We start from the raw sequence: 13,731 nt of genomic DNA, 5'->3' as shown, positions 1-13,731 counted from the left end.
GGCGGTTATGCCACCCAGGGGCCGGTTTGGGTTCCCACGTTGGGGGGGCGGGGTTGGGGCTTGAGTTCTTCCACCTTTTTTGTAGGAAAAAAAAAATCACTGGTAAGCATAAATAAAAGATCCTTTTGCTTGGCCTAGGTTAGCCTAAAGGACATATAGGCCATGTCTACACTAGCCCCAAACTTTGAAATGGCCACGCAAATGGCCATTTCGAAGTTTACTAATGAAGCGCTGAAATACATATTCAGTGCTTCATTAGCATGCGGGCGGCCACGGCGCTTCAAAATTGATGCACCTCGCCGCCGTGCAGCTTGTCCCGAGGGGGCTCCTTTTTGAAAGGACCCCGCCTACTTCGAAGTCCCCTTTTTCCCATCTGCTCGTGGGAATAAGGGGACTTCGAAGTAGGCGTGGTCCTTTCGAAAAGGAGCCCCCTCAGGATGAGCCACGCGGCGGCGAGGCGCGTCAATTTTGAAGCGCCATGGCCGCCCGCATGCTAATGAAGCGCTGAATATGTATTTCAGCGCTTCATTAGTAAACTTCGAAATGGCCATTTGCGTGGCCATTTCGAAGTTTGGGGCTAGTGTAGACACGGCCATAGAGTTTGCTTATTAGAGAGGTTTCGAAAGGTAATAGAGCCTAAAGACAAATTAATTTGTGTGTGCATATTTACCTGCTTTAACCTTTTAAATGACTCATTTATTTTCTTTTGTTACTAAATATATCATTCAATTATTACAGAGTTGGCTACAAACACTGTCTTTGGTGTAAGATCTTAGGTTCAACTGACCTGCAGGATAAGTGATTGGGCCTTTGGGCCTAAAAGTAATTCTTATGGGTTTTGGCAGAAGGGATCATCTGTCACAAATGAAAAATCATACTTTCCTGGTTTGCAAAACAGATCAGAGTATCCTGGTGGACTATGTATGACTCCACATTATGGCTATTTTAGTGCCTTAGGAGTTCAGACTTGAAGCTTGATTGGTGCAATCTAGCTATAGAACCAATTTGCAGTATGCGCCCTGCTTCTTAACAGGTTTTCATGAAACTGGAACTCACACGCCTGGGCACTCAAGACAGCTTGACAGAGAATTTTATGTATTAACACTCATTTTACAATCATCCAATATTACAGCCAGATATTATTCATAAAATGTTTTATTAGATTAATACTGGTGGAATTCATCAATTATATTAAATGACTATTTGTCTGCTATTTCACTAGCACTCATATTATATTATCTTAAAAGAAACAGTGAATAGTAAAAGACTGACAATACATTTCAATTACATACAGTATACAACTATCATATTCTTTGAGATCTTCAGACTCAGAGGAAATAGGATTTGGCTTTTTGAGGAACAATAGGCCAAAGATATTTACCTGTCTAGTAGCTTGGGTCCTCAGGGCAGATTTTTTTCAAGCCTTGGTAACCAAACTTCCTATATAATAAAACTTGTAGTAAAGATCTCCATAACAAAGTTTGTTTATACACACACACACACACACACACCTTATATATATATATTTAAAATAACCCACCTCTCTGGGGTCTGAACATTTAAGACCATTTATATGTAAAATATTCTATTTTCTTGTACCAATTAGAACCCTAAAGAAGCGCTAATTTTATATTATATTTTTGTGTGTATACTTATTTACTATTACTTAATAATTATATACATTTTATATTGTATTTAGCAGTTCTCTCGGGCACTCAAAGCTACAAGACTGTTATTAATCAGTATAGAGAGATCCTGGACTGAAAATATAATGCTCAGAAATAAAAGGAGCACAGATAAGTTGACAGCCACACAGCTGGCCCTCTTGGACACTGGAAGCATTAAAAATTTCAGAACAGGATGCACACCAAAACAAATACCGAAAGTTCTGTCTCAATGGTTAAAACCATCTACCTTTCTCTGAAAGAAAAGGCACTATGGTGAATGAGGGGTTAAAACTTGTTCATGATCATAAATACAAATTGATTAAGTGAAGAAATGAGCTATGGCCTGGGCTCCCCAAAGATTTCAACAGGAGTTAGGTTTCTAAATACCTTTTAAGATGTGGGCCTGTGCATTTACAACTTGGATAGTAAGGACCTGATCAAAAGCTGAATTAAATCAGTAGGGATCCTTCCATTGCTTTCAATCAGCCTGTAATCAGTGCCCTAACTAAATGTAAGTTCTCAAATACACAGAGTAATTTCTTAGCCATTTTTATTCTTGTGTCTCTTTCTTGTGAAGATAGTTGCCTCTTTTCTTCTTAGGAAGTCACATCTCTCAGTATGTGCAACAGCACTGATGTGTCTTCCTGCTTTTTTAAGCTCTTCCCCCATTGGGTCCTAATCAGCTGCATTGATTTTTACAGGGCAAACTCATGCCTGTTCCAATTCTGTGAGAAGTGCTGTAGGTCATTCTTCTCCCCCACAATGTCATAACAAGTTACTGTATGTGATGTTTACCATGCAGGATATTAAAGCTGTCTCCTAGCTGGTTCAGTCGTGATTTCATCTGTGAACAATAACCCTTCTTCTTGATTTCTTAACAGTCTGAGGCTACGTCTACACGTGAAGCCTACATCGAAGTAGCTTATTTCGATGTAGCGACATCAAAATAGGCTATTTCAATGAATAACGTCTACACGTCCTCCAGGGCTGGCAACGTCGACGTTCAACATCGACGTTGCGCAGCACCACATCAAAATAGGCACTGCGAGGGAACGTCTACATGCCAAAGTAGCACACATCGAAATAAGGGTGCCAGGCACAGCTGCAGACAGGGTCACAGGGCGGACTCAACAGCAAGCCGCTCCCTTAAAGGGCCCCTCCCAGACACAGTTGCACTAAACAACACAAGGTCCACAGAGCCGACAACTGGTTGCAGACCCTGTGTATGCAGCATGGATCCCCAGCTGCAGCAGCAGCAGCCAGAAGCCCTGGGCTAAGGGCTGCTGCACACGGTGACCATAGAGCCCCTCAGGGGCTGGAGAGAGAGCGTCTCTCAACCCGTCAGCTGATGGCCGCCATGGCGGACCCCGCTATTTCGATGTTGCGGGATGCGGATCGTCTACACGGTCCCTACTTCAACATTCAACTTCGAAGTAGGGCGCTATTCCCATCCCCTCATGGGGTTAGCAGCTTCGACGTCTCGCCGCCTAACGTCGATGTTAACATCGAAATAGCGCCCAACACGTGTAGCCGTGACGGGCGCTATTTCGAAGTTAGTGCCACTACTTCGAAGTAGCGTGCACGTGTAGACACGGCTTGAGAGTGGTAAAGTGAGAAGAATTAGATGCCCATAAGAGTATTATTGACCATCTTCTACATCTAGTGAATGCTCAGTCTGACATGCTGACATTTGCTGGAATTAGTTATCCATTGTTTTGCTTCCACTGGATTCTAATAGAATAATGTACTGAAATGAGAATTCATTGTGATTTGGACAGTTTACTCCTTTATGCCCTTTTGAAAATCCCAAGCTACTGTAAATGTGGTTTCAAGGCAGAGGCAGATAATTTTGCTTGAAGGGCCTGATCCAATGCTTACTAATGTCAGTGTAAAGAGTTCCAATGATTTCAGAGATTTGGACCAGACCCTAAAGACTGCTTGTCCTGTTGAAGTAAATGGAAAACTTCAATTAAATCAAATGAAGATTTGCTCCTAGAAGAGAAAAGGCAAGTTCTCTGAGAGACCATATTACAGTTACAAAACTAACATGTAAAGCAAAAACTAAAGAAGCTATAAATTGTATTTGGTGATAAACCAAGACTTTCATTCAAAACTTGAAATAATATCAGAGGATGAAAGCACTACCAAAAAATCAGTCATGCTTTCTGCCAAAAGTGCTGTGTGAGAGCTGTGATGATACTCATGATACTACTAAAGGTTGTATGAGGTATTTGGAAAAACAAGAATTAGGCTAACTCAGAAATCTGGTTTACTCTTGGCTATTTGAACTTTAATTACACGGCCTTTGTGGGATTGCAGTGAATTTCCAAGGTCCCAAGTTCTCAGAATCAATATTTTAATCCTACTTGAAGCCTCACATGGTGCTTATCAGTATAACAATTTTTAACAATTTTTTTCCTTATTCTTAGCTTCTTTCCCTGGTCTTATATTGGATGGTCTTGCATGTATACAGTTCCTTTTAAACTCATCACCTTAATATGTATAATCCTCTGATCTCAGTACTTGCTGTTTGCTTTATGTCATAAACTTTACACCCAGAAGGAACCAGTGGATCATTTAGGACTGTCTATACAACAGAGCTATAATGGTTTAGATGAGTTGCTCAGAGACAGCTTCTCCTGCTGGACAGATCTACCATGTCTCAGAGAGCTGGATTAAACTATACTGATGGGAAAGCTCTCTCTCACCAGTACAGAGTGTCTTCATTATAGTATTACAAGAGCACAGCTGCACTGGTACAACTGCACTGATGCAGTATTTTACGTGTAGATTTGTGCTTAGTCTGACTTCCTGTATCACACAGGCCATCAACATTTGCACACTAACCAAACCAAACAAACCAAACTAACCAACAATCAAAAATGAAATGAAAACAAAATATTACAGCCCACAGAGGACTAAACTATTATGGGCCATGGACCAAAATGCACCAGTCCTGGAGGCCCCTTCAATGGCAGTGAAATGATTAAATGAAATGTACCCATTTGATCCTGGCAGGTGACTCACACCCACATGCTACAAAGCCACACCCCTTCCCCACCTCCAGCTCACTGCCAACCTGACCTGAGGGAAAATTCCTTCCTGAACCCTGGAGATCAATTAGGCCATGAGCAGGTGAGCTAGAATAAGCCAACTAAGCACAAGAGAAAGAACACTGTGTGCCACCACGGAGCACTGGCCACTCCACTATGTACCATCTCTGATGCATTAGAGGTAGGGATTTTTAATAAAAAAAGAAAATTTAGAATATAGTAAGAATAAACTAAGAATATACTAAAGGTGGAGCGGGAGGTGGGGAGAATGAGAAATTCCACCCTGACCTCTGCCAGTAGCCAGCTGAAACCATGGCACATGAGCTTTAGTAGCAAAGTACATCAGCACACAGACAATCCAGGAAGATTTTGGAGAGTGCTGGGGATAACTTCTTGGTACAAGTGCTCAAGGAACCAACCAGGTGATGTGTGCAACTTGACCTCCTGCTCACAAACAGGGAGGAACTAGTAGGAGAAATAGAAGTGGGTGGAAACCTGGGCTGCAGCGACCATGAGGACATAGATTTCAGGATCTGGACAAAAGGAAGAAAGGTGAGCAGTAACATACAGACCCTTGATTTTAAAAGAAGAGCCTTTGACTCCCTGAGAGAACTTATGAACAGGATCTCTTGGGAAATGAAGATGAGGGGGAAAAGAGTTCAAGAGAACTGGCAGTATTTTAAAGAAGTCTTACTGAAGGCACAGGAACAAACCATCCCGCTGCATAGTAAGAAATGCAAACAGGGTAAGCAACCAGCTTGGCTTAACAGGGAAATCCTTAGTCAGCTTAAACTCAGAAAGGATGCATACAAGAAATGGAAACGTGGACAGTTGATTAAGGAGGAGTACAAACATATGGCTGGAGAATGCCGGGCAGTAATCAGGAAAGCAAAAGCACAATTGGAACTGCAGCTGGCAAGGGACGCGTAGAGTAACAAGAAGGGTTTCTACAGGCATGTTAACAATAAACGGGTTATCAGAGAAGGTGTGAGGCCGTTACTGGATGAGGGAGGTAACCTAGTGACAGACTATGTAAGAAAAGCTGAAGTATTCAATGCTTTTTTTGCCTCAGTCTTCACGGACAAAGTCAACTCTCACACGACGGTCCTAGACAATGCAGTATGGGAAGGTGGAGGGCAGCCATCTGTGGGGAAGGAACAAGTTCTGAGCTATCTAGAAAAACTAGATGTACACAAATCTGTGGGCCTGGATTTAATGCACCCAAGGGTACTGAGGAAATTGGCAGATGTCATTGCTGAAACTTAGGCCATTGTCTTTGAAGACTCTTGGAGATTGGGGGAGATACCAGATGACTGGAAGAAGGCAAACGCAGTGCCCATCTTTAAAAAAGGAAAGAAGCACAATCCAGGGAACTATAGACCCGTCAGCCTTACCTCAATCCCTGGGAAAATAATGTAGGTGATCCTCAAGGAATCCATTTTGGAGCACTTGGAAGAGGGAAAAGTGATCAAAAGTAGCCAACATGGATTCACCAGGGGCAAGTCCTGCCTGAACAATCTGATTAGCTTCTATGATGAGGTAACAGGCTCTGTGGACATGGGGAAATCAGTGGATGTGATACACCTTAACTTCATCAAAGCTTTTGATATGGTCTTCCACAACATTCTAGTCCATAAGTTAAGGAAATATGGATTGGATCCTTGGAGTATAAGATGGATAGAAAGCTGGCTTGAAGGTTGGGCCCAACAGGTAGTGGTCAATGGCTCAATATCTGGAGAGAGGTCGGTTTCAAGTGGAGTGCCGCAAGGCTCGGTTCTGGGGCCGGTGTCGATCAACATCTCTATTAATGACCTGCGTGAGGGACTGGATTGCACCCTCAGCAAGTCTGCAGATGACACAAAGGTAGGGGGAGAGGTAGATACATTGGAGGGTACAGAGAGAATCTAGAGTAACCTGGATAAATTGGAGGACTGGGCCAAAAGAAATCTGATGCAGTTCAATAAGGAGAAGTGTATTGTCCTGCACCTGGGATGGAAGAATCCCAAGCACTGTTATCGGCTGGGGACTGACTGGCTCAGCAGCAGTACGACAGAAAGGGACCTAGGGGTTATGGTGGATGAAAGGCTGGATATGAGTAAACAGTGTGCCCTTGTAGCCAAGAAGGCTAATGGCATACTAGGGTGGGTGCATTAGGAGGAACATTTTGAGCAGATCTAGAGAAGTAGTTATTCCCCTCTATTCGGCACTGGTAAGGCCGCATCTGGAATATTGTGGATGTGCTGGAGCAAGTTCAGAGGAGGGCAACCAAAATGATTAAGGGGCTGAAACACAAGACCTATGAGGATAGGCTGAGGGAACTGGGGTTTTTTAGTTTACAGAAGAGAAGACTTAGGGGTAATTCAATAGCAGCCTTCAACTTCCTGAAGGGGAGCTCTAAAGAGGAGGGTGAGAAACTGTTCTCAGTGGAGTCAGATGGCAGAACAAGGAGTAATGGTCTGAAGTTGAAGAGGGAGAGGTGTAGGTTAGATATTAGGAAAAAACTACTTCACCAGGCGGGCAGTAAAGCATTGGAATGTGTTGCCTAGAGAGGTGGTGGATTCTCCATCCCTCGAGGTTTTTAAGTCCTGGCTTGACAAGGTCCTGGCTGGGATGACTTAGTCGGGGTTCATCATGCTTGAAGCAGGGGGATGGAATATATGACCTCCTGAGGTCCCTTCCAGCCCTATGATTCTGTGATTCTGTGAAAGTAAGCAAATCTGAAGTGAGTGCCGGTGCTGTTGAGGCCTGCTGCCTAGCATCTTAGACAATCCCATCTTACACTTGCACTCAGACTATCTGTCCAGCTCTCCAAAATCTAATTATTTGCCCTGTACAACTCTTCTTGTGAGGCTGTTCCAGAACCTCACACCCTCTGATTGTTAGAAATTTTCTTCTAATTTCTCGCGTCATTTTGTTCATGGCCAGTTTATATCCACTTTTTCTTGTGCCAATTGTCCCTTAGCTTAAATAGGTCTTTATCCTCCTTGGTATTTACCACTTGTCATATATTTATAGAGAGCAATCTTCCCTGTTCACCTGCATTTTACTGAACTAAACAAGCCAGATTCAATCACCCAAGTCTTTGAGGTTATCCAGATCTTTCTGCGTATTGACAATGCCTCCCAACCTAGTACCATCTGCATATTTCCTTAGCACACTCCTACTCTTTGTGCCAAGGTTAATATTGGTTCAAGGACTTATTCCTGAGGAACTTCACTAATAACCTCTCTCCCTTCTGATAATTCTTTATCAACACAATCTGTTGCCTTTTTCCATTTAGCCAATTCCTTATCTATTCATAATGGTTATAATGACCCCCATCTTCCCTAATTTACGTAATAATTTCCCATTTTTAGCGTATCATATGCTTTACTGAAGCCCAAGAATATTACACTTATTGCACTTATGTAAAAATTCCATTAGCTTCCCAAAGAAGGAAATCAGGTTAGTTTAGAAGGACCTACCTTTTGGAAACATCCCTTTACATTGCACCCCCTTTACCACATACTACCCTGAATTTGTTCATTCAATTTGTTCTAAATTCTTGCATACTACCAATTTTATACCAATGCAGGAGTGGGCAACAAGCAGCAAATAGGCTAGACCTAGCTCACCAGGGTTAGACCCAGCAGGCTGCCAGGTGCTTCCTTTACCTAAGAATCTGAAGGTGTGGAGCCCCACAGCTCACAGTGGCCAAGGTTCACCATTGCTGGCTAATTTGAGCCACCCAAAGTGTCATGTACCAGACTCCTACTTCCTGAAGCTCCCATTGGCCAGGAATGGCCAACTGCAGGCAATGGGCAGAGTTGTCCCTAGGGGAATGCAGGGCCTGGGACAACCCCTCTGCACAAGCCCTGTCCTAGCTCCATTTTCCACCTGCTTCCCACCGCTTCAACCCTTCCCCAAACCCCTGCCCCACTCCTTTGCCTCCTACCCTGAGCAACATGAGCCAGGGACTACCTGCTGGCCTGTCACAGGGTAAAAGCTGAGGTCAGTACTCCCTCTGGCACTCACTCTGATGGCGAGAGCCGGAGCAACCTGACAGCCTGTTCCATTCTGCCCTGCCCTGCTCCGCCCTGCTTCCCCCTCCCAACCCACCCATGTGGTGGGAAGCAGAGCACCCTATGGCTGGAGCTGGGGTGTTCTGCTTTCTGGTGTCACAGAGAAGTGGAGTACAGTTGGCTGCGAGAGAAAAGGGTGGTGGAGTAGAGCAGGCTGCTGAGTCTACTGAGTCTGCCACTGCCATGGTGAGGAGGCAACCCCTGCTGCCAATCTGTGTCTAGCCCCTCCCCCCAGTAATCCCACCAGTCCCATCCATAGGACAGTTGAGTCAGCTGCAGTGGGGAGCCCTCAAAGTGCAGTGCCTTGGGCAGGCACCCCAAACTATCCTATGGGCAGGACAGCTCTGCCAATGGAGCCACGAGGGGCCAAACCTGTCGATGCTCAAGAAAACAAAGCACTGGCAACTCTCCAGGGGTAACCTGGTAAACTGTGTCTGGCCTGTGGGCCACTTATTGCCACCACTGGACTAATGGATCCAAACTTTTCCTCTTAGATATAGGTACAGCATTAGCTATTCTCTATTCATATGGTGCTACCCCAAATAAACAACTTTATTAAAAGCCCTTGCTACCAGACCAGCAGGGTCTTTCAGTATTCTGGAGTGGAAGTTATCTGGTCCCCCTGATTTGAGTGCATTAATCCCTTTATGTTATTCTTCCACCTCAGATGTGGCTATTTTCTTTTCTGGGTACACATTTCCACCAACTACATGATACTTACATGGAAAAGTCTTTCTTTGCTGTCAAAGGCCAAGATGTTCAAAGCTGGATACCTCATGTTAAGCTGGAGTGGCCAGATTCTCAGAGGTGCCAAATGCTCCCACTCTACCATTGGCTTGAATGAGAATTATATGTGCACAACGCTACTGGCAACAAGTCAGGCTACTAAATCCATACTTAGGCAACTAGATTGAAGTGGTTTGATTTTCAAATAAACTGAGCATTGCCTCTCCCTTCTCTGCTGCCTCTTCCCCTGCACCCACCCACACACTGCACCCCAATGATTTTAGCACAGTGTTATACAGCTACCTTTTATGGTAGAAGAGATAATTAAAACTAGACCACATAGCTTGAAATGAACTGATCATCTTCAGCATTTATTACTTGCTGCTAGTAACAAGAAGAGTGCAATCCACAGCCAAGAAGTCAAGCCACTAGGGGAAATCTAAAAGGAAAAAAACCTGAGCAAAGATATACATGTGCACTTTTTCCTGAGAGACAGATGCCCAGGTTAGGTAAGGTGACCATATTTCCCCATTTCAAATGTGGGACACCTTGTAAAGTTGCTGGCACTTCAGTGAGTTCAGTGGAAGTCAGACCTATGTTTTACAAATGTTCAAAATAACATTGTTTACTGAGCACCCATTAAAAAGACGTACTACATTTTTATAACTAATAGGTAAATAAATAATATATATTTACAACTAAATGGTTACTGCTCTTTAGAAGGGCCTGTCTGTCAGTGATGCGCCATGTTCCATTGCCTCCCTAAAGGCCTACATAAATGTTTGGGCTCCAGGCCCATAGGAGGTTAACCTGGCCCTGACTCTGCCCCATGGGAGCACATGGGGAATGTAGGGTTAAACCCTGCCATTCCCAGCTGTTGCCCTGCAGTGGGGGCACTGGACAGGTGGGCTCCTGCCTTGAAGTGGTAGCCCTGGGCATAGTGGCTGCAGCTTCCCAGTGCGGGAGGGGGACCATGGGGATGAAGGCTGCAGCCTGCAGGGCATTCTCCCTGGCTGTGGGGACGGCTGCCCAGCCATAGGGCACTAGGAATGCAACCCGGCATAGAAGGGGACTAGCTGTGGCGGGGAGAGGGGGGTTTACCTCAGGTAATGGGGCAGCTCTGCCCCAGAGAGGAGTTGGGGAGGGCTCTTTCACAGCTGTCCCACACCAAAGGGCATCCTGACTGTTCCATGCTGCAGGGTGCTGGGAACTGGCTGCTTCCCTGCTGCAGGGGAGCTCCCTGACTGACCTTTGTTCCCAGCAACAGGGGCTGCCATCCTGCAGGGGTATTTGCTCTGTGGGAGCTGCTGCCCCAGGCCATGAGGCACCAGGAACGGGGCTGCAGTCTCATGGGTGTGGGTCCTGGCTTCCCCAAGCCGTGGGGAGCCAGGAACAGTGATACAAGCCCTGCCTTGGGGTGCTGGTGGTGGGCAGTTTCCCTGGCTCGAAGGGCAGCAGAAAGGATGGTGCGGGGGAAACACTACTCCCACCCCACCATACCCTGCCTTACCCTATGGCATGACCCCTGCTGGGTCCCTCTTTCGCTGCTGCCTGCACACCTGGCCCATCAGAATGCTCTCCAGCCAGCACCCGGTACTTGAAGCTTGGATTGTTCTGACCTGAGTGAAGGGCAGCTCAGCAGAGGGTGTGAACATGGGACAATTAGCCCTTTTGTTCAAGTAAGTCAGGACACCTTCCTGATGCCTTAAATATGGGACTGTCCTGGCTAAAATGGGACACATGGTCACTTTCCTGTTAGGGCATACACTGCACCGCAATCAGTCTAGCTGTGGTGCCTCTGATTGCATTTAAGTATGGTTGAAAACAAGAGAGTAGAGCATTACTCACAAAGCTATCTGCCTTAAACAAACTGGCACAGCTGACTGCAAATAGGTCTGTCAGTGGCAGAGTACGCACACACAAACCAAAAAACGAGTGTGCTTTTTCTGAAGATTGAATGGCTGTGCAAGGGTAGAGTCAATCTGAACCAGCACTTTCACACATATCCCAGCATTTTCAATCTTTTATTTTATTGGGTAAGTTTAACACTTACAGAGCATACCACTGCTCCACCACAGTCACCTCTGCGAGTTATGGCTTTATGTTTCATGCAGTCTGAAAGGGATTTCCGGAATCTTGGATGTAAGCTCCACGGAGCCAAGCATTCCCCTTACACCACAGCAAAAAAAACTGAGCTCAAAAAGGGAGATCTGAACCACCACCATCAAGACAGTCTGAATAATATGCACTTTTAAAGGCTGGGTTGACACCTGAACCTAGATGAGGTTCTTGTTCAGTCCATTAAAAGCCTCCCTCACTTTATAAGCAGATCCCTTAGAAGTCAGGCATAAAGCTCTATGTTACTCATGTAAACCTGTCATGCAAGGCTATTTTCAGCATAATATTTACAAAATAAATAAATGTAATAAGAAATTTACTGCTGGGAATTCCACACTGGATTGCCAAAAGAACTTGGTCTAATAATTTATAATAGTAAACAAATGTTATCTATATTTCTAAACAAAAAACAAAACAAAAAGGCCTCAATTATATTCTAGGAATGCATTTCTGGCACAGAAAATAGATATTTGTACACAATGTCTTTTTATAGATTGGTCAGGGAGAAAATGACTGCATTGACTGGCTGCAAACTGTAGCAATTTTTGCAGAAGAATTAGAAGTGACATCAGTTTTCATGACATCTGAGAAGAAAAGAATTTATTTTGTTGAAAGAATTCCAGCTTTTTCCACTCTGGTTAGTTTGGTTATGGAGACAATCTTTCCTGTTGTTTATTGTTTGGCAAGTTGTATGACTGGTAGCTATGCTTAAATTTTCACATACATCTCTCTCCAAAATGAGATTTTTTTCTAAATAGTTATGGCACTATTGTGTTTCTAAAGCTGGGTATACAAACTGTCCAACTGAGTTCTGTCATTAGCATTTGCAAAGAACTTGAAGGATGCACCTGAGCTGCACATAAAACAGCCTGTGGAGACAAGTCAAAAATGAAATATTCTGTTTCATTAGTTCTCAGACTGTAGTCCAACAACAATCCAAAGAGTCCTTCTTGGTGGCCAACAGAACCATCTTTTTTAAATTACAAGTACTGAGGTACTGGAGGATGAAAATCATCCATGATCATCTGTTTAATGGAGTAGTTTGCAGAATATGGAGTGCATAAAATCCCTGATCCAAAAAGCCAGTTTACTTGGACAAAGAGGGAATATTCTGTTTTGGACCTGCAGGAGATTCCATCAGCTCTTATCTTCCATCTTATTAAAGAAGGTCAGCCTTGGGCTGCACCAGTTGATATTCTGGGGCATATATCTGCTCAATGGAACGCTGAGGCTGGGTCTACACAGAGTTTTGTCAACAGAAGTTACTGTTGGGACATATTTCCCAACAGAATCTCTGTTGACAGAACACATCCACACCTAATAGAGGTTCCCTGTGTTGACTCCCTCTGTTGACTGCCCAGCCATCTGTCAGCAGAACAACCAACTGGAAGCTCTGCAAACAGGTCAGTCCAGTGAACCAGAAGCCCACTCTGTTGACAGAGCCCCCCTGGAGCATCTATACTACCTTCTGTTGACAGAATCTGTTGACAGAGGCACTATGCCTCATATGGGAGTGACTTAACTCTCCCGAGAAAACTGCTACGTTCTGTCAACAGTTTCTCGACAGAACACATTTGTATCATGGGCGCTCCATGGGAGGCTTACATCTGAGGGCTTGATGTGATTTTTAATTGCTGCATAAGGAAGCTGTTTTATACAATCATAAGTGGACTGTCACATTAAACGGACTATTCTACCGCTGAAGGATAGGGCCAGCATCACTCTCAGAGGGCCCTAGCTTTCCGAGTAAAGAAACTGTTTCTTCAGTCAGGGCACAACTAAATAAAACACTGAGGAGGCAGAGGAAAGGATTTTCCCATTAACAATTTCTTATAGGGTCGTCAGGGGGACTGGTATCTTGAAGAATGAGGCTGCAAGGAAATTGTAGCCCCTCAGTTTGGCATCCTCAGTTTTTTGGAGCACTCATAGTCAATACCTGTAATGGCAGGTACTTCTATCAAGAGCCTTTTCTAGTTTACGAGATCCACGCACAGTCCTTGTGTTATGTAAAGCCATGACATTTGTCAGACCTACAGCTTTTTCCCTCTCCATCTCCTTTTAATAAACAAAGAATCCATTTACTGTCACAGTTTCAAAATTACTCAT

General features: G+C 44.3%; 1 long non-coding RNA gene across 1 annotated transcript in view; it reads right to left on the bottom strand.

Annotated features, from left to right (window-relative positions):
• The window catches only part of LOC142017119 (uncharacterized), an 86,210-nt gene that overhangs the window by 62,416 nt on the left and 10,063 nt on the right, over positions 1-13,731 (bottom strand). The window contains exon 2 of the long non-coding RNA XR_012646448.1: positions 1,382-1,440. This is a non-coding gene — a long non-coding RNA (uncharacterized LOC142017119). The remainder of the gene's footprint in view (positions 1-1,381; positions 1,441-13,731) is intronic.

This window comes from Carettochelys insculpta, chromosome 8, assembly GCF_033958435.1.
Source record: "Carettochelys insculpta isolate YL-2023 chromosome 8, ASM3395843v1, whole genome shotgun sequence".
In the NCBI taxonomy this organism is placed as follows: Eukaryota; Metazoa; Chordata; order Testudines; family Carettochelyidae; genus Carettochelys; species Carettochelys insculpta.
The sequence above is the reverse complement of the archived record's forward strand: the minus strand, read 5'-3'. Positions and strand labels throughout refer to the sequence as shown.